Here is a 19705-nt window from a genome sequence, read left to right as displayed (position 1 = left end):
ATAAAATCTTTTTCACCAGGGGTGATAGACTAGAATGGCATACATAATTTTGTTGTTTATAACTAGCCTGCATTGCTGTGCTGTTTATGTTTGGCCCGGAAACAAATTTTCATGGTCAAGTGTAGCTGACACTTGCCACAAAATATTCTTGAGAACCATAAGCTTGGTAAAGCCACATGTGCATTTTAAAGTTCTTTGATTTCACTTCTAAAAGTCTTTTTGTATTCTTATTACAGGCGTGCAAAGTCGCCAAAGGACACATACATACAGACATTTGAATCATAGCTTGGATTTACTGACAGATTCTTTTCTTCATGAATGCACCCCTACATTTATACGGTATTTGGTTTTGCTCTATAAGGACATTAAAAAAGCACTGGTTTTAGGTATCAACTTGTTTGCAAATGATCAATTACCATGATAGTGAGTTTTTTGTCATCATGAAATCTTCTTCACCAGGGGTGATAGACTAGAATGGCATACATAATTTTGTTGTTTATAACTAGCCTGCATTGCTGTGCTGTTTATGTTTGGCCCGGAAACAAATTTTCATGGTCAAGTGTAGCTGACACTTGCCACAAAATATTCTTGAGAACTATAAGCTTGGTAAAGCCACATGTGCATTTTAAAGTTCTTTGATTTCACTTCTAAATGTCTTTTTGTATTCTTATTACAGGCGTGCAAAGTCGCCAAAGGACACATACATACAGACATTTGAATCATAGCTTGGATTTACTGACAGATTCTTTTCTTCGTGAATGCACCCCTACATTTATACGGCATTTGGTTTTGCTCTATAAGGACATTAAAAAAGCAATGGTTTTAGGTATCAACTTTTTAACAAATGATCAATTACCATGGTAGTGAGTTTTTTGTCATCATGAAATGTTTTTCATAGGGGTGATAGACTAGAACAGTGCTCTTCAATCTTTTTTGGTGTGGTGAACCCTTGAAGTTGTTGTGACGAACTCATGCACCCTGTTTACTTAAAAGGTAAACTGAGATAAAAAGCGATATGAAAAATTGTTATGCATATCATTTTGTCAAATAACTCCAAGCATATGTTCGCAAATTTTCTATGAAACATTGGCGAAAAAATCATCACTCGATATCCAAACATCACCCGATTGTAACACAGACACTATCAAACTGGACACAGGTATAAACCATGGAAAAAGTTTACCTTGGTGTTGTACATAAGTTGAAACCTACATCTTTTTTCTAATATCTTGTAAGTCAAATATTAATGGTTCATTAAAAGTTTGTGATGCACCCTTGTATACCTTTTCGTACTGGTGCACCCCATGCATGTTTTGGTGCACCTTGCACACCGGTTGAAGAGCATTGGACTAGAATGGTGTACATAATTTGTTGCCTATAACTATCCTGCATTGCTGTGCTGTTTATGTTTGGCCTGGAAACAAATTTTCATGGTCAAGTGTAGCTGACACTTGCCTCACAATATTCTTGAGAACTATATGCTTGGTAAAGCCACCTGTGCATTTTAAACTTTGATTTCACTTCTAAATGTCTGTTTGTATTCTTATTACAGGTGTGCAAAGTAGCCAAAGGACACATACATACAGACATTTGAATCATAGCTTGGATTTACTGACAGATTCTTTTCTTCGTGAATGCACCCCTACATTTATACGGTATTTGGTTTTGCTCTATAAGGACATTAAAAAAGCAATGGTTTTAGGTATCAACTTTTTTGCAAATGATCAATTACCATGATAGTGAGTTTTTTGTCATCATAAAATCTTTTTCACCAGGGATGATAGAGTAGAATAGGCATACATAATTTGTTGTTTATAACTATCCTGCATTGCTGTGCTGTTTATGTTTGGCCCGGAAACAAATTTTCATGGTCAAGTGTAGCTGACACTTGCCACAAAATATTCTTGAGAACTATAAGCTTGGTAAAGCCACATGTGCATTTTAAACTTGGATTTCACTTCTAAATGTCTTTTTGTATTCTTATTACAGGCGTGCAAAGTCGCCAAAGGACACATACATACAGACATTTGAATCATAGCTTGGATTTACTGACAGATTCTTTTCTTCATGAATGCACCCCTACATTTATACGGTATTTGGTTTTGCTCTATCAGGACATTAAAAAAGCAATGGTTTTAGGTATAAACTTTTTTACAAATGATCAATTACCATGGTAGTGATTTTTTTGTCATCATAAAATCTTTTTCACCAGGGGTGATAGACTAGAATGGCATACATAATTTTGTTGTTTATAACTAGCCTGCATTGCTGTGCTGTTTATGTTTGGCCCGGAAACAAATTTTCATGGTCAAGTGTAGCTGACACTTGCCACAAAATATTCTTGAGAACCATAAGCTTGGTAAAGCCACATGTGCATTTTAAAGTTCTTTGATTTCACTTCTAAAAGTCTTTTTGTATTGTTATTACAGGCGTGCAAAGTCGCCAAAGGACACATACATACAGACATTTGAATCATAGCTTGGATTTACTGACAGATTCTTTTCTTCATGAATGCACCCCTACATTTATACGGTATTTGGTTTTGCTCTATAAGGACATTAAAAAAGCACTGGTTTTAGGTATCAACTTGTTTGCAAATGATCAATTACCATGATAGTGAGTTTTTTGTCATCATAAAATCTTTTTCACCAGGGGTGATAGACTAAAATGACATACATAATTTTGTTGTTTATAACTAGCCTGCATTGCTGTGCTGTTTATGTTTGGCCCGGAAACAAATTTTCATGGTCAAGTGTAGCTGACACTTGCCACAAAATATTCTTGAGAACTATAAGCTTGGTAAAGCCACATGTGCATTTTAAAGTTCTTTGATTTCACTTCTAAATGTCTTTTTGTATTCTTATTACAGGCGTGCAAAGTCGCCAAAGGACACATACATACAGACATTTGAATCATAGCTTGGATTTACTGACAGATTCTTTTCTTCGTGAATGCACCCCTACATTTATACGGTATTTGGTTTTGCTCTATAAGGACATTAAAAAAGCAATGGTTTTAGGTATCAACTTTTTTGCAAATGATCAATTACCATGATAGTGAGTTTTTTGTCATCATGAAATGTTTTTCATAGGGGTGATAGACTAGAACAGTGCTCTTCAATCTTTTTTGGTGTGGTGAACCCTTGAAGTTGTTGTGACGAACTCATGCACCCTGTTTACTTAAAAGGTAAACTGAGATAAAAAGCGATATGAAAAATTGTTATGCATATCATTTTGTCAAATAACTCCAAGCATATGTTCGCAAATTTTCTATGAAACATTGGCGAAAAAATCATCACTCGATATCCAAACATCACCCGATTGTAACACAGACACTATCAAACTGGACACAGGTATAAACCATGGAAAAAGTTTACCTTGGTGTTGTACATAAGTTGAAACCTACATCTTTTTTCTAATATCTTGTAAGTCAAATATTAATGGTTCATTAAAAGTTTGTGATGCACCCTTGTATACCTTTTCGTACTGGTGCACCCCATGCATGTTTTGGTGCACCTTGCACACCGGTTGAAGAGCATTGGACTAGAATGGTGTACATAATTTGTTGCCTATAACTATCCTGCATTGCTGTGCTGTTTATGTTTGGCCTGGAAACAAATTTTCATGGTCAAGTGTAGCTGACACTTGCCTCACAATATTCTTGAGAACTATATGCTTGGTAAAGCCACCTGTGCATTTTAAACTTTGATTTCACTTCTAAATGTCTGTTTGTATTCTTATTACAGGTGTGCAAAGTAGCCAAAGGACACATACATACAGACATTTGAATCATAGCTTGGATTTACTGACAGATTCTTTTCTTCGTGAATGCACCCCTACATTTATACGGTATTTGGTTTTGCTCTATAAGGACATTAAAAAAGCAATGGTTTTAGGTATCAACTTTTTTGCAAATGATCAATTACCATGATAGTGAGTTTTTTGTCATCATAAAATCTTTTTCACCAGGGATGATAGAGTAGAATAGGCATACATAATTTGTTGTTTATAACTATCCTGCATTGCTGTGCTGTTTATGTTTGGCCCGGAAACAAATTTTCATGGTCAAGTGTAGCTGACACTTGCCACAAAATATTCTTGAGAACTATAAGCTTGGTAAAGCCACATGTGCATTTTAAACTTTGATTTCACTTCTAAATGTCTTTTTGTATTCTTATTACAGGCGTGCAAAGTCGCCAAAGGACACATACATACAGACATTTGAATCATAGCTTGGATTTACTGACAGATTCTTTTCTTCGTGAATGCACCCCTACATTTATACGGTATTTGGTTTTGCTCTATCAGGACATTAAAAAAGCAATGGTTTTAGGTATCAACTTTTTTGCAAATGATCAATTACCATGATAGTGAGTTTTTTGTCATCATAAAATCTTTTTCACCTGGGGTGATAGACTAGAATGACGTACATAATTTTGTTGTTTATAACTAGCCTGCAATTTCCATGGTCAAGTGTAGCTGACACTTGCCACAAAATATTCTTGAGAACTATAAGCTTGGTAAAGCCACATGTGCATTTTAAAGTTCTTTGATTTCACTTCTAAATGTCTTTTTGTATTCTTATTACAGGCGTGCAAAGTCGCCAAAGGACACATACATACAGACATTTGAATCATAGCTTGGATTTACTGACAGATTCTTTTCTTCATGAATGCACCCCTACATTTATACGGTATTTGGTTTTGCTCTATCAGGACATTAAAAAAGCACTGGTTTTAGGTATCAACTTTTTTACAAATGATCAATTACCATGGTAGTGATTTTTTTGTCATCATAAAATCTTTTTCACCAGGGGTGATAGACTAGAATGGCATACATAATTTTGTTGTTTATAACTAGCCTGCATTGCTGTGCTGTTTATGTTTGGCCCGGAAACAAATTTTCATGGTCAAGTGTAGCTGACACTTGCCACAAAATATTCTTGAGAACCATAAGCTTGGTAAAGCCACATGTGCATTTTAAACTTTGATTTCACTTCTAAAAGTCTTTTTGTATTCTTATTACAGGCGTGCAAAGTCGCCAAAGGACACATACATACAGACATTTGAATCATAGCTTGGATTTACTGACAGATTCTTTTCTTCATGAATGCACCCCTACATTTATACGGTATTTGGTTTTGCTCTATAAGGACATTAAAAAAGCACTGGTTTTAGGTATCAACTTGTTTGCAAATGATCAATTACCATGATAGTGAGTTTTTTGTCATCATGAAATCTTCTTCACCAGGGGTGATAGACTAGAATGGCATACATAATTTTGTTGTTTATAACTAGCCTGCATTGCTGTGCTGTTTATGTTTGGCCCGGAAACAAATTTTCATGGTCAAGTGTAGCTGACACTTGCCACAAAATATTCTTGAGAACTATAAGCTTGGTAAAGCCACATGTGCATTTTAAAGTTCTTTGATTTCACTTCTAAATGTCTTTTTGTATTCTTATTACAGGCGTGCAAAGTCGCCAAAGGACACATACATACAGACATTTGAATCATAGCTTGGATTTACTGACAGATTCTTTTCTTCGTGAATGCACCCCTACATTTATACGGTATTTGGTTTTGCTCTATAAGGACATTAAAAAAGCAATGGTTTTAGGTATCAACTTTTTAACAAATGATCAATTACCATGGTAGTGATTTTTTTGTCATCATAAAATCTTTTTCACCAGGGGTGATAGACTAGAATAGGCATACATAATTTGTTGTTTATAACTAGCCTGCATTGCTGTGCTGTTTATGTTTGGCCCGGAAACAAATTTTCATGGTCAAGTGTAGCTGACACTTGCCACAAAATATTGTTGAGAACTATAAGCTTGGTAAAGCCACATGTGCATTTTAAAGTTCTTTGATTTCACTTCTAAATGTCTTTTTGTATTCTTATTACAGGCGTGCAAAGTCGCCAAAGGACACATACATACCGACATTTGAATCATAGCTTGGATTTACTGACAGATTCTTTTCTTCGTGAATGTACCCCTACATTTATACGGTATTTGGTTTTGCTCTATAAGGACATTAAAAAAGCACTGGTTTTAGGTATAAACTTTTTTACAAATGATCAATTACCATGATAGTGATTTTTTTGTCATCATAAAATCTTTTTCACCAGGGGTGATAGACTAGAATGGCATACATAATTTTGTTGTTTATAACTAGCCTGCATTGCTGTGCTGTTTATGTTTGGCCCGGAAACAAATTTTCATGGTCAAGTGTAGCTGACACTTGCCACAAAATATTGTTGAGAACTATAAGCTTGGTAAAGCCACATGTGCATTTTAAAGTTCTTTGATTTCACTTCTAAATGTCTTTTTGTATTCTTATTACAGGCGTGCAAAGTCGCCAAAGGACACATACATACAGACATTTGAATCATAGCTTGGATTTACTGACAGATTCTTTTCTTCGTGATTTCACACCTACTTTTCTACGGTATTTGGTTTTGCTCTATAAGGACATTAAAAAAGCAAAGGTTTTAGGTATAAACTTTTTTGTAAATGATCAATTACCATGATAGTGAGTTTTTTGTCATCATGAAATGTTTTTCATAGGGGTGATAGACTAGAACAGTGCTCTTCAATCTTTTTTGGTGTGGTGAACCCTTGAAGTTGTTGTGACGAACTCATGCACCCTGTTTACTTAAAAGGTAAACTGAGATAAAAAGCGATATGAAAAATTGTTATGCATATCATTTTGTCAAATAACTCCAAGCATATGTTCGCAAATTTTCTATGAAACATTGGCGAAAAAATCATCACTCGATATCCAAACATCACCCGATTGTAACACAGACACTATCAAACTGGACACAGGTATAAACCATGGAAAAAGTTTACCTTGGTGTTGTACATCAGTTGAAACCTACATCTTTTTTCTAATATCTTGTAAGTCAAATATTAATGGTTCATTAAAAGTTTGTGATGCACCCTTGTATACCTTTTCGTACTGGTGCACCCCATGCATGTTTTGGTGCACCTTGCACACCGGTTGAAGAGCATTGGACTAGAATGGTGTACATAATTTGTTGCCTATAACTATCCTGCATTGCTGTGCTGTTTATGTTTGGCCTGGAAACAAATTTTCATGGTCAAGTGTAGCTGACACTTGCCTCACAATATTCTTGAGAACTATATGCTTGGTAAAGCCACCTGTGCATTTTAAACTTTGATTTCACTTCTAAATGTCTGTTTGTATTCTTATTACAGGTGTGCAAAGTAGCCAAAGGACACATACATACAGACATTTGAATCATAGCTTGGATTTACTGAATGATTCTTTTCTTCGTGAATGCACCCCTACATTTATACGGTATTTGGTTTTGCTCTATAAGGACATTAAAAAAGCAATGGTTTTAGGTATAAACTTTTTTACAAATGATCAATTACCATGGTAGTGATTTTTTTGTCATCATAAAATCTTTTTCACCAGGGGTGATAGACTAGAATGGCATACATAATTTTGTTGTTTATAACTAGCCTGCATTGCTGTGCTGTTTATGTTTGGCCCGGAAACAAATTTTCATGGTCAAGTGTAGCTGACACTTGCCACAAAATATTCTTGAGAACCATAAGCTTGGTAAAGCCACATGTGCATTTTAAAGTTCTTTGATTTCACTTCTAAAAGTCTTTTTGTATTCTTATTACAGGCGTGCAAAGTCGCCAAAGGACACATACATACAGACATTTGAATCATAGCTTGGATTTACTGACAGATTCTTTTCTTCATGAATGCACCCCTACATTTATACGGTATTTGGTTTTGCTCTATAAGGACATTAAAAAAGCACTGGTTTTAGGTATAAACTTGTTTGCAAATGATCAATTACCATGATAGTGAGTTTTTTGTCATCATAAAATCTTTTTCACCAGGGGTGATAGACTAGAATGACATACATAATTTTGTTGTTTATAACTAGCCTGCATTGCTGTGCTGTTTATGTTTGGCCCGGAAACAAATTTTCATGGTCAAGTGTAGCTGACACTTGCCACAAAATATTGTTGAGAACTATAAGCTTGGTAAAGCCACATGTGCATTTTAAAGTTCTTTGATTTCACTTCTAAATGTCTTTTTGTATTCTTATTACAGGCGTGCAAAGTCGCCAAAGGACACATACATACCGACATTTGAATCATAGCTTGGATTTACTGACAGATTCTTTTCTTCGTGAATGCACCCCTACATTTATACGGTATTTGGTTTTGCTCTATAAGGACATTAAAAAAGCAATGGTTTTAGGTATCAACTTTTTTGCAAATGATCAATTACCATGATAGTGAGTTTTTTGTCATCATTAAATCTTTTTCACCAGGGATGATAGAGTAGAATAGGCATACATAATTTGTTGTTTATAACTAGCCTGCATTGCTGTGCTGTTTATGTTTGGCCCGGAAACAAATTTTCATGGTCAAGTGTAGCTGACACTTGCCTCACAATATTCTTGAGAACTATATGCTTGGTATAGCCACCTGTGCATTTTAAACTTTGATTTCACTTCTAAATGTCTGTTTGTATTCTTATTACAGGTGTGCAAAGTAGCCAAAGGACACATACATACAGACATTTGAATCATAGCTTGGATTTACTGACAGATTCTTTTCTTCGTGAATGCACCCCTACATTTATACGGTATTTGGTTTTGCTCTATAAGGACATTAAAAAAGCAATGGTTTTAGGTATAAACTTTTTTACAAATGATCAATTACCATGATAGTGATTTTTTTGTCATCATAAAATCTTTTTCACCAGGGGTGATAGACTAGAATGGCATACATAATTTTGTTGTTTATAACTAGCCTGCATTGCTGTGCTGTTTATGTTTGGCCCGGAAACAAATTTTCATGGTCAAGTGTAGCTGACACTTGCCACAAAATATTGTTGAGAACTATAAGCTTGGTAAAGCCACATGTGCATTTTAAAGTTCTTTGATTTCACTTCTCAATGTCTTTTTGTATTCTTATTACAGGCGTGCAAAGTCGCCAAAGGACACATACATACCGACATTTGAATCATAGCTTGGATTTACTGACAGATTCTTTTCTTCGTGAATGCACCCCTACATTGATACGGTATTTGGTTTTGCTCTATAAGGACATTAAAAAGCAATGGTTTTAGGTATCAACTTTTTTGCAAATGATCAATTACCATGATAGTGAGTTTTTTGTCATCATGAAATCTTCTTCACCAGGGGTGATAGACTAGAATGGCATACATAATTTGTTGTTTATAACTAGCCTGCATTGCTGTGCTGTTTATGTTTGGCCCGGAAACAAATTTTCATGGTCAAGTGTAGCTGACACTTGCCACAAAATATTCTTGAGAACTATAAGCTTGGTAAAGCCACATGTGCATTTTAAACTTTGATTTCACTTCTAAAAGTATTTTTGTATTCTTATTACAGGCGTGCAAAGTCGCCAAAGGCCACATACATACAGACATTTGAATCATAGCTTGGATTTACTGACAGATTCTTTTCTTCGTGAATGCACCCCTACATTTATACGGTATTTGGTTTTGCTCTATAAGGACATTAAAAAAGCAATGGTTTTAGGTATCAACTTTTTTCCAAATGATCAATTACCATGGTAGTGATTTTTTTGTCATCATAAAATCTTTTTCACCAGGGGTGATAGACTAGAATGGCATACATAATTTTGTTGTTTATAACTAGCCTGCATTGCTGTGCTGTTTATGTTTGGCCCGGAAACAAATTTTCATGGTCAAGTGTAGCTGACACTTGCCACAAAATATTGTTGAGAACTATAAGCTTGGTATAGCCACATGTGCATTTTAAAGTTCTTTGATTTCACTTCTAAATGTCTTTTTGTATTCTTATTACAGGCGTGCAAAGTCGCCAAAGGACACATACATACAGACATTTGAATCATAGCTTGGATTTACTGACAGATTCTTTTCTTCGTGAATGCACCCCTACATTTATACGGTATTTGGTTTTGCTCTATAAGGACATTAAAAAAGCAATGGTTTTAGGTATAAACTTTTTAACAAATGAACAATTACCATGGTAGTGATTTTTTTGTCATCATAAAATCTTTTTCACCAGGGGTGATAGACTAGAATGGCATACATAATTTTGTTGTTTATAACTAGCCTGCATTGCTGTGCTGTTTATGTTTGGCCCGGAAACAAATTTTCATGGTCAAGTGTAGCTGACACTTGCCACAAAATATTCTTGAGAACTATAAGCTTGGTAAAGCCACATGTGCATTTTTAACTTTGATTTCACTTCTAAAAGTCTTTTTGTATTCTTATTACAGGCGTGCAAAGTCGCCAAAGGACACATACATACAGACATTTGAATCATAGCTTGGATTTACTGACAGATTCTTTTCTTCATGAATGCACCCCTACATTTATACGGTATTTGGTTTTGCTCTATAAGGACATTAAAAAAGCAATGGTTTTAGGTATAAACTTTTTTGCAAATGATCAATTACCATGGTAGTGAGTTTTTTGTCATCATAAAATCTTTTTCACCAGGGGTGATAGACTAGAATGACATACATAATTTTGTTGTTTACAACTAGCCTGCATTGCTGTGCTGTTTATGTTTGGCCCGGAAACAAATTTTCATGGTCAAGTGTAGCTGACACTTGCCACAAAATATTGTTGAGAACTATAAGCTTGGTAAAGCCACATGTGCATTTTAAAGTTCTTTGATTTCACTTCTAAATGTCTTTTTGTATTCTTATTACAGGCGTGCAAAGTCGCCAAAGGACACATACATACCGACATTTGAATCATAGCTTGGATTTACTGACAGATTCTTTTCTTCGTGAATGCACCCCTACATTTATACGGTATTTGGTTTTGCTCTATGAGGACATTAAAAAGCAATGGTTTTAGGTATCAACTTTTTTGCAAATGATCAATTACCATGATAGTGAGTTTTTTGTCATCATGAAATCTTCTTCACCAGGGGTGATAGACTAGAATGGCATACATAATTTGTTGTTTATAACTAGCCTGCATTGCTGTGCTGTTTATGTTTGGCCCGGAAACAAATTTTCATGGTCAAGTGTAGCTGACACTTGCCACAAAATATTCTTGAGAACTATAAGCTTGGTAAAGCCACATGTGCATTTTAAAGTTCTTTGATTTCACTTCTAAATGTCTTTTTGTATTCTTATTACAGGCGTGCAAAGTAGCCGAAGGATACATATGCTAAACCCATGGGTTCCGCATCTTTTTCTTCGCTGTAAGTTTTTAAAGCTGTGTAATTGAAACCCGTCAAAAAACATACTTTCAGATTTGCATACTTTAAGCCACATGTGAGTATAGTACTGGGATTGTGTCTTTCCGTTTTTCATTTCTGGGTTAATGTGTTGATCTCAGAAGGTAACATTTGATAAGACATCCTACATTGAAATTCCAGCCGTTATTTTTATGTTTTGATTCAAACAGGCTAACTTATGTGGATACAAACCCCTATCCTTTCAGCACCAATTGTTGTTTCTACTTTGTATTTGTAGCCTAATTGCTGTATATGTTCATTAGTGTGTCCCTTGATTTTACAAACCTGCCTGCTTGAAAACATTTGACATTGCATCGCTTCAGACAGTAAGGTTGCTGAAATAGTTTTAATAGAAGGTGTGTTTTGTAGAAGGCATGCTTCCAGTAAATGAAATGTCATTTTTTAGTCGATACTATTTTGTATGTTTTCGCCTGTGTTCAAAATCTGTTGCATGTTTTTGGCGTGAATAAAGTTTTCTTCTAGATTGATCAGTGTTGTTTTGCATTTTGTAAAGTATCTCTTGATTATGTTTGCGTTGTTTCTTGAGAAGGCAGATAGAGATTGATTTAAACATAGAATAAAAGGAGTCCATAAAATCACATGTAACCGTTGAGATTTGTCAGAAATGTTTGTTTACAAGCTTTTTGTGGAAATTTGGTCACGCACTAATGACCATGTGATGAAAAGTGATACCATAAAAAAATACTTTGTTATCAATTGCGGCATGAATTTGGGGAAAAAATTGCACTTTTGGAGTTAGAATAATATTTTGTGTTTTAATTTGCCGAAATTGTTTGAACACTTTATTAGTGAAGTTTTCTGAATCTAATTAACGTGACGCAATAATTCATGAGTTTGGCAAATATGATTTCAGTGTTTAGTTATGACGTAACATTTTTCCAGAAGTTTCCAGTGCCGAAATTGAGCTACTGCTTGCTATGTCCGATTTTGTTTCGTGCCAATAAATGGGTAATAAATTCTTTTTTTTTAAAAAATTGATCGCGTGATGACGTTTTGCCGAATGCAAACTCAAATAAAGAAGTACCGTTTCATTGGCCTAAGAACGATAGTAGTGCGTCTTTTTGCTGCAAAAGGGATTTGCAAGTTAAACTTTTACGCCTCGATGGAATAGCAAGTTCAGGAGTTCGTTAATATGCATTTATTTTCGAAAAATATTGAGCGCGAAACATATTTATTGAACAACTGTGAAAATAAACATTGCGTCATCAGCGATCAGCTGTTTGTAAACAGACGTGGCGAAAAATTTTATCTTAAAAGTTGAGACTGTTTTTGGTCGTTTTGTCGCAAAATTATGAAGATCAAAGACAAAATCGTTTGGTAACTCGTTTTTGGAATAATATTCTAAAAGTTTGAGTTTCAATTTAACTTGGAAACATTGTCTGCCGATGACTCAGTTTTTCAGTTTACTAAGAAAAAACTTTGATTTCACTTCTAATTGTCTTTTTGTATTCTCTTTACAGGCGTGCAAAGTCGCCAAAGGACACATACATACAGACATTCGAATCATAGCTTGGATTTACTGACAGATTCTTTTCTTCGTGATTTCACACCTACTTTTCTACGGTATTTGGTTTTGCTCAATGAGGACATTAAAAAAGCAAAGGTTTTAGGTATCAACTTTTTTGTAAATGATCAATTACCATGATAGTGAGTTTTTTGTCATCATGAAGTGTTTTTCATAGGGGTGATAGACTAGAACAGTGCTCTTCAATCTTTTTTGGTGTGGTGAACCCTTGAAGTTGTTGTGACGAACTCATGCACCCTGTTTACTTAAAAGGTAAACTGAGATAAAAAGCGATATGAAAAATTGTTATGCATATCATTTTGTCAAATAACTCCAAGCATATGTTCGCAAATTTTCTATGAAACATTGGCGAAAAAATCATCACTCGATATCCAAACATCACCCGATTGTAACACAGACACTATCAAACTGGACACAGGTATAAACCATGGAAAAAGTTTACCTTGGTGTTGTACATGAGTTGAAACCTACATCTTTTTTCTAATATCTTGTAAGTCAAATATTAATGGTTCATTAAAAGTTTGTGATGCACCCTTGTATACCTTTTCGTACTGGTGCACCCCATGCATGTTTTGGTGCACCTTGCACACCGGTTGAAGAGCATTGGACTAGAATGGTGTACATAATTTGTTGCCTATAACTATCCTGCATTGCTGTGCTGTTTATGTTTGGCCTGGAAACAAATTTTCATGGTCAAGTGTAGCTGACACTTGCCTCACAATATTCTTGAGAACTATATGCTTGGTAAAGCCACCTGTGCATTTTAAACTTTGATTTCACTTCTAAATGTCTGTTTGTATTCTTATTACAGGTGTGCAAAGTAGCCAAAGGACACATACATACAGACATTTGAATCATAGCTTGGATTTACTGAATGATTCTTTTCTTCGTGAATGCACCCCTACATTTATACGGTATTTGGTTTTGCTCTATAAGGACATTAAAAAAGCAATGGTTTTAGGTATCAACTTTTTTGCAAATGATCAATTACCATGATAGTGAGTTTTTTGTCATCATAAAATCTTTTTCACCAGGGATGATAGAGTAGAATAGGCATACATAATTTGTTGTTTATAACTATCCTGCATTGCTGTGCTGTTTATGTTTGGCCCGGAAACAAATTTTCATGGTCAAGTGTAGCTGACACTTGCCTCACAATATTCTTGAGAACTATATGCTTGGTAAAGCCACCTGTGCATTTTAAACTTTGATTTCACTTCTAAATGTCTTTTTGTATTCTTATTACAGGCGTGCAAAGTCGCCAAAGGACACATACATACAGACATTTGAATCAAGCTTGGATTTACTGACAGATTCTTTTCTTCGTGAATGCACCCCTACATTTATACGGTATTTGGTTTTGCTCTATCAGGACATTAAAAAAGCAATGGTTTTAGGTATAAACTTTTTTACAAATGATCAATTACCATGGTAGTGATTTTTTTGTCATCATAAAATCTTTTTCACCAGGGGTGATAGACTAGAATGGCATACATAATTTTGTTGTTTATAACTAGCCTGCATTGCTGTGCTGTTTATGTTTGGCCCGGAAACAAATTTTCATGGTCAAGTGTAGCTGACACTTGCCACAAAATATTCTTGAGAACCATAAGCTTGGTAAAGCCACCTGTGCATTTTAAAGTTCTTTGATTTCACTTCTAAAAGTCTTTTTGTATTCTTATTACAGGCATGCAAAGTCGCCAAAGGACACATACATACAGACATTTGAATCATAGCTTGGATTTACTGACAGATTCTTTTCTTCATGAATGCACCCCTACATTTATACGGTATTTGGTTTTGCTCTATAAGGACATTAAAAAAGCACTGGTTTTAGGTATCAACTTGTTTGCAAATGATCAATTACCATGATAGTGAGTTTTTTGTCATCATAAAATCTTTTTCACCAGGGGTGATAGACTAGAATGACATACATAATTTTGTTGTTTATAACTAGCCTGCATTGCTGTGCTGTTTATGTTTGGCCCGGAAACAAATTTTCATGGTCAAGTGTAGCTGACACTTGCCACAAAATATTGTTGAGAACTATAAGCTTGGTAAAGCCACATGTGCATTTTAAAGTTCTTTGATTTCACTTCTAAATGTCTTTTTGTATTCTTATTACAGGCGTGCAAAGTCGCCAAAGGACACATACATACCGACATTTGAATCATAGCTTGGATTTACTGACAGATTCTTTTCTTCGTGAATGCACCCCTACATTTATACGGTATTTGGTTTTGCTCTATAAGGACATTAAAAAAGCAATGGTTTTAGGTATCAACTTTTTTGCAAATGATCAATTACCATGATAGTGAGTTTTTTGTCATCATTAAATCTTTTTCACCAGGGATGATAGAGTAGAATAGGCATACATAATTTGTTGTTTATAACTAGCCTGCATTGCTGTGCTGTTTATGTTTGGCCCGGAAACAAATTTTCATGGTCAAGTGTAGCTGACACTTGCCTCACAATATTCTTGAGAACTATATGCTTGGTATAGCCACCTGTGCATTTTAAACTTTGATTTCACTTCTAAATGTCTGTTTGTATTCTTATTACAGGTGTGCAAAGTAGCCAAAGGACACATACATACAGACATTTGAATCATAGCTTGGATTTACTGACAGATTCTTTTCTTCGTGAATGCACCCCTACATTTATACGGTATTTGGTTTTGCTCTATAAGGACATTAAAAAAGCAATGGTTTTAGGTATAAACTTTTTTACAAATGATCAATTACCATGATAGTGATTTTTTTGTCATCATAAAATCTTTTTCACCAGGGGTGATAGACTAGAATGGCATACATAATTTTGTTGTTTATAACTAGCCTGCATTGCTGTGCTGTTTATGTTTGGCCCGGAAACAAATTTTCATGGTCAAGTGTAGCTGACACTTGCCACAAAATATTCTTGAGAACTATAAGCTTGGTAAAGCCACATGTGCATTTTAAAGTTCTTTGATTTCACTTCTCAATGTCTTTTTGTATTCTTATTACAGGCGTGCAAAGTCGCCAAAGGACACATACATACAGACATTTGAATCATAGCTTGGATTTACTGACAGATTCTTTTCTTCGTGAATGCACCCCTACATTGATACGGTATTTGGTTTTGCTCTATAAGGACATTAAAAAGCAATGGTTTTAGGTATCAACTTTTTTGCAAATGATCAATTACCATGATAGTGAGTTTTTTGTCATCATGAAATCTTCTTCACCAGGGGTGATAGACTAGAATGGCATACATAATTTGTTGTTTATAACTAGCCTGCATTGCTGTGCTGTTTATGTTTGGCCCGGAAACAAATTTTCATGGTCAAGTGTAGCTGACACTTGCCACAAAATATTCTTGAGAACTATAAGCTTGGTAAAGCCACATGTGCATTTTAAAGTTCTTTGATTTCACTTCTAAATGTCTTTTTGTATTCTTATTACAGGCGTGCAAAGTCGCCAAAGGACACATACATACAGACATTTGAATCATAGCTTGGATTTACTGACAGATTCTTTTCTTCATGAATGCACCCCTACATTGATACGGTATTTGGTTTTGCTCTATAAGGACATTAAAAAGCAATGGTTTTAGGTATCAACTTTTTTGCAAATGATCAATTACCATGATAGTGAGTTTTTTGTCATCATGAAATCTTCTTCACCAGGGGTGATAGACTAGAATGGCATACATAATTTGTTGTTTATAACTAGCCTGCATTGCTGTGCTGTTTATGTTTGGCCCGGAAACAAATTTTCATGGTCAAGTGTAGCTGACACTTGCCACAAAATATTCTTGAGAACTATAAGCTTGGTAAAGCCACATGTGCATTTTAAAGTTCTTTGATTTCACTTCTAAATGTCTTTTTGTATTCTTATTACAGGCGTGCAAAGTCGCCAAAGGACACATACATACAGACATTTGAATCATAGCTTGGATTTACTGACAGATTCTTTTCTTCGTGAATGCACCCCTACATTTATACGGTATTTGGTTTTGCTCTATAAGGACATTAAAAAAGCAATGGTTTTAGGTATAAACTTTTTAACAAATGAACAATTACCATGGTAGTGATTTTTTTGTCATCATAAAATCTTTTTCACCAGGGGTGATAGACTAGAATGGCATACATAATTTTGTTGTTTATAACTAGCCTGCATTGCTGTGCTGTTTATGTTTGGCCCGGAAACAAATTTTCATGGTCAAGTGTAGCTGACACTTGCCACAAAATATTCTTGAGAACTATAAGCTTGGTAAAGCCACATGTGCATTTTTAACTTTGATTTCACTTCTAAAAGTCTTTTTGTATTCTTATTACAGGCGTGCAAAGTCGCCAAAGGACACATACATACAGACATTTGAATCATAGCTTGGATTTACTGACAGATTCTTTTCTTCATGAATGCACCCCTACATTTATACGGTATTTGGTTTTGCTCTATAAGGACATTAAAAAAGCAATGGTTTTAGGTATCAACTTTTTAACAAATGAACAATTACCATGGTAGTGATTTTTTTGTCATCATAAAATCTTTTTCACCAGGGGTGATAGACTAGAATGGCATACATAATTTTGTTGTTTATAACTAGCCTGCATTGCTGTGCTGTTTATGTTTGGCCCGGAAACAAATTTTCATGGTCAAGTGTAGCTGACACTTGCCACAAAATATTCTTGAGAACTATAAGCTTGGTAAAGCCACATGTGCATTTTTAACTTTGATTTCACTTCTAAAAGTCTTTTTGTATTCTTATTACAGGCGTGCAAAGTCGCCAAAGGACACATACATACAGACATTTGAATCATAGCTTGGATTTACTGACAGATTCTTTTCTTCATGAATGCACCCCTACATTTATACGGTATTTGGTTTTGCTCTATAAGGACATTAAAAAAGCAATGGTTTTAGGTATAAACTTTTTTGCAAATGATCAATTACCATGGTAGTGAGTTTTTTGTCATCATAAAATCTTTTTCACCAGGGGTGATAGACTAGAATGACATACATAATTTTGTTGTTTACAACTAGCCTGCATTGCTGTGCTGTTTATGTTTGGCCCGGAAACAAATTTTCATGGTCAAGTGTAGCTGACACTTGCCACAAAATATTGTTGAGAACTATAAGCTTGGTAAAGCCACATGTGCATTTTAAAGTTCTTTGATTTCACTTCTAAATGTCTTTTTGTATTCTTATTACAGGCGTGCAAAGTCGCCAAAGGACACATACATACCGACATTTGAATCATAGCTTGGATTTACTGACAGATTCTTTTCTTCGTGAATGCACCCCTACATTTATACGGTATTTGGTTTTGCTCTATGAGGACATTAAAAAGCAATGGTTTTAGGTATCAACTTTTTTGCAAATGATCAATTACCATGATAGTGAGTTTTTTGTCATCATGAAATCTTCTTCACCAGGGGTGATAGACTAGAATGGCATACATAATTTGTTGTTTATAACTAGCCTGCATTGCTGTGCTGTTTATGTTTGGCCCGGAAACAAATTTTCATGGTCAAGTGTAGCTGACACTTGCCACAAAATATTCTTGAGAACTATAAGCTTGGTAAAGCCACATGTGCATTTTAAAGTTCTTTGATTTCACTTCTAAATGTCTTTTTGTATTCTTATTACAGGCGTGCAAAGTAGCCGAAGGATACATATGCTAAACCCATGGGTTCCGCATCTTTTTCTTCGCTGTAAGTTTTTAAAGCTGTGTAATTGAAACCCGTCAAAAAACATACTTTCAGATTTGCATACTTTAAGCCACATGTGAGTATAGTACTGGGATTGTGTCTTTCCGTTTTTCATTTCTGGGTTAATGTGTTGATCTCAGAAGGTAACATTTGATAAGACATCCTACATTGAAATTCCAGCCGTTATTTTTATGTTTTGATTCAAACAGGCTAACTTATGTGGATACAAACCCCTATCCTTTCAGCACCAATTGTTGTTTCTACTTTGTATTTGTAGCCTAATTGCTGTATATGTTCATTAGTGTGTCCCTTGATTTTACAAACCTGCCTGCTTGAAAACATTTGACATTGCATCGCTTCAGACAGTAAGGTTGCTGAAATAGTTTTAATAGAAGGTGTGTTTTGTAGAAGGCATGCTTCCAGTAAATGAAATGTCATTTTTTAGTCGATACTATTTTGTATGTTTTCGCCTGTGTTCAAAATCTGTTGCATGTTTTTGGCGTGAATAAAGTTTTCTTCTAGATTGATCAGTGTTGTTTTGCATTTTGTAAAGTATCTCTTGATTATGTTTGCGTTGTTTCTTGAGAAGGCAGATAGAGATTGATTTAAACATAGAATAAAAGGAGTCCATAAAATCACATGTAACCGTTGAGATTTGTCAGAAATGTTTGTTTACAAGCTTTTTGTGGAAATTTGGTCACGCACTAATGACCATGTGATGAAAAGTGATACCCTAAAAAAATACTTCGTTATCAATTGCGGCATGAATTTGGGGAAAAAATTGCACTTTTGGAGTTAGAATAATATTTTGTGTTTTAATTTGCCGAAATTGTTTGAACACTTTATTAGTGAAGTTTTCTGAATCTAATTAACGTGACGCAATAATTCATGAGTTTGGCAAATATGATTTCAGTGTTTAGTTATGACGTAACATTTTTCCAGAAGTTTCCAGTGCCGAAATTGAGCTACTGCTTGCTATGTCCGATTTTGTTTCGTGCCAATAAATGGGTAATAAATTCTTTTTTTTGAAAAAATTGATCGCGTGATGACGTTTTGCCGAATGCAAACTCAAATAAAGAAGTACCGTTTCATTGGCCTAAGAACGATAGTAGTGCGTCTTTTTGCTGCAAAAGGGATTTGCAAGTTAAACTTTTACGCCTCGATGGAATAGCAAGTTCAGGAGTTCGTTAATATGCATT

The 19705-nt window shown here is 34.9% G+C and overlaps 1 long non-coding RNA gene across 1 annotated transcript; it reads left to right on the top strand.

Annotated features, from left to right (window-relative positions):
* Positions 1-711: 711 nt before the first annotated feature.
* LOC145213840 (uncharacterized) lies at positions 712-13797 on the top strand. The gene is made up of 5 exons (XR_013856900.1): positions 712-779; positions 11170-12237; positions 12750-12899; positions 13626-13728; positions 13776-13797. It is a non-coding gene; the product is annotated as an uncharacterized LOC145213840 (long non-coding RNA).
* The last annotated feature ends 5908 nt before the right edge of the window (positions 13798-19705 follow it).

Source organism: Phallusia mammillata, chromosome 2 (assembly GCF_965637545.1).
Source record: "Phallusia mammillata chromosome 2, kaPhaMamm4.hap1.1, whole genome shotgun sequence".
Lineage (NCBI taxonomy): Eukaryota > Metazoa > Chordata > Ascidiacea > Phlebobranchia > Ascidiidae > Phallusia > Phallusia mammillata.
Note: the sequence above shows the minus strand (reverse complement) of the source record. Positions and strands in the feature narration are given on the sequence as shown.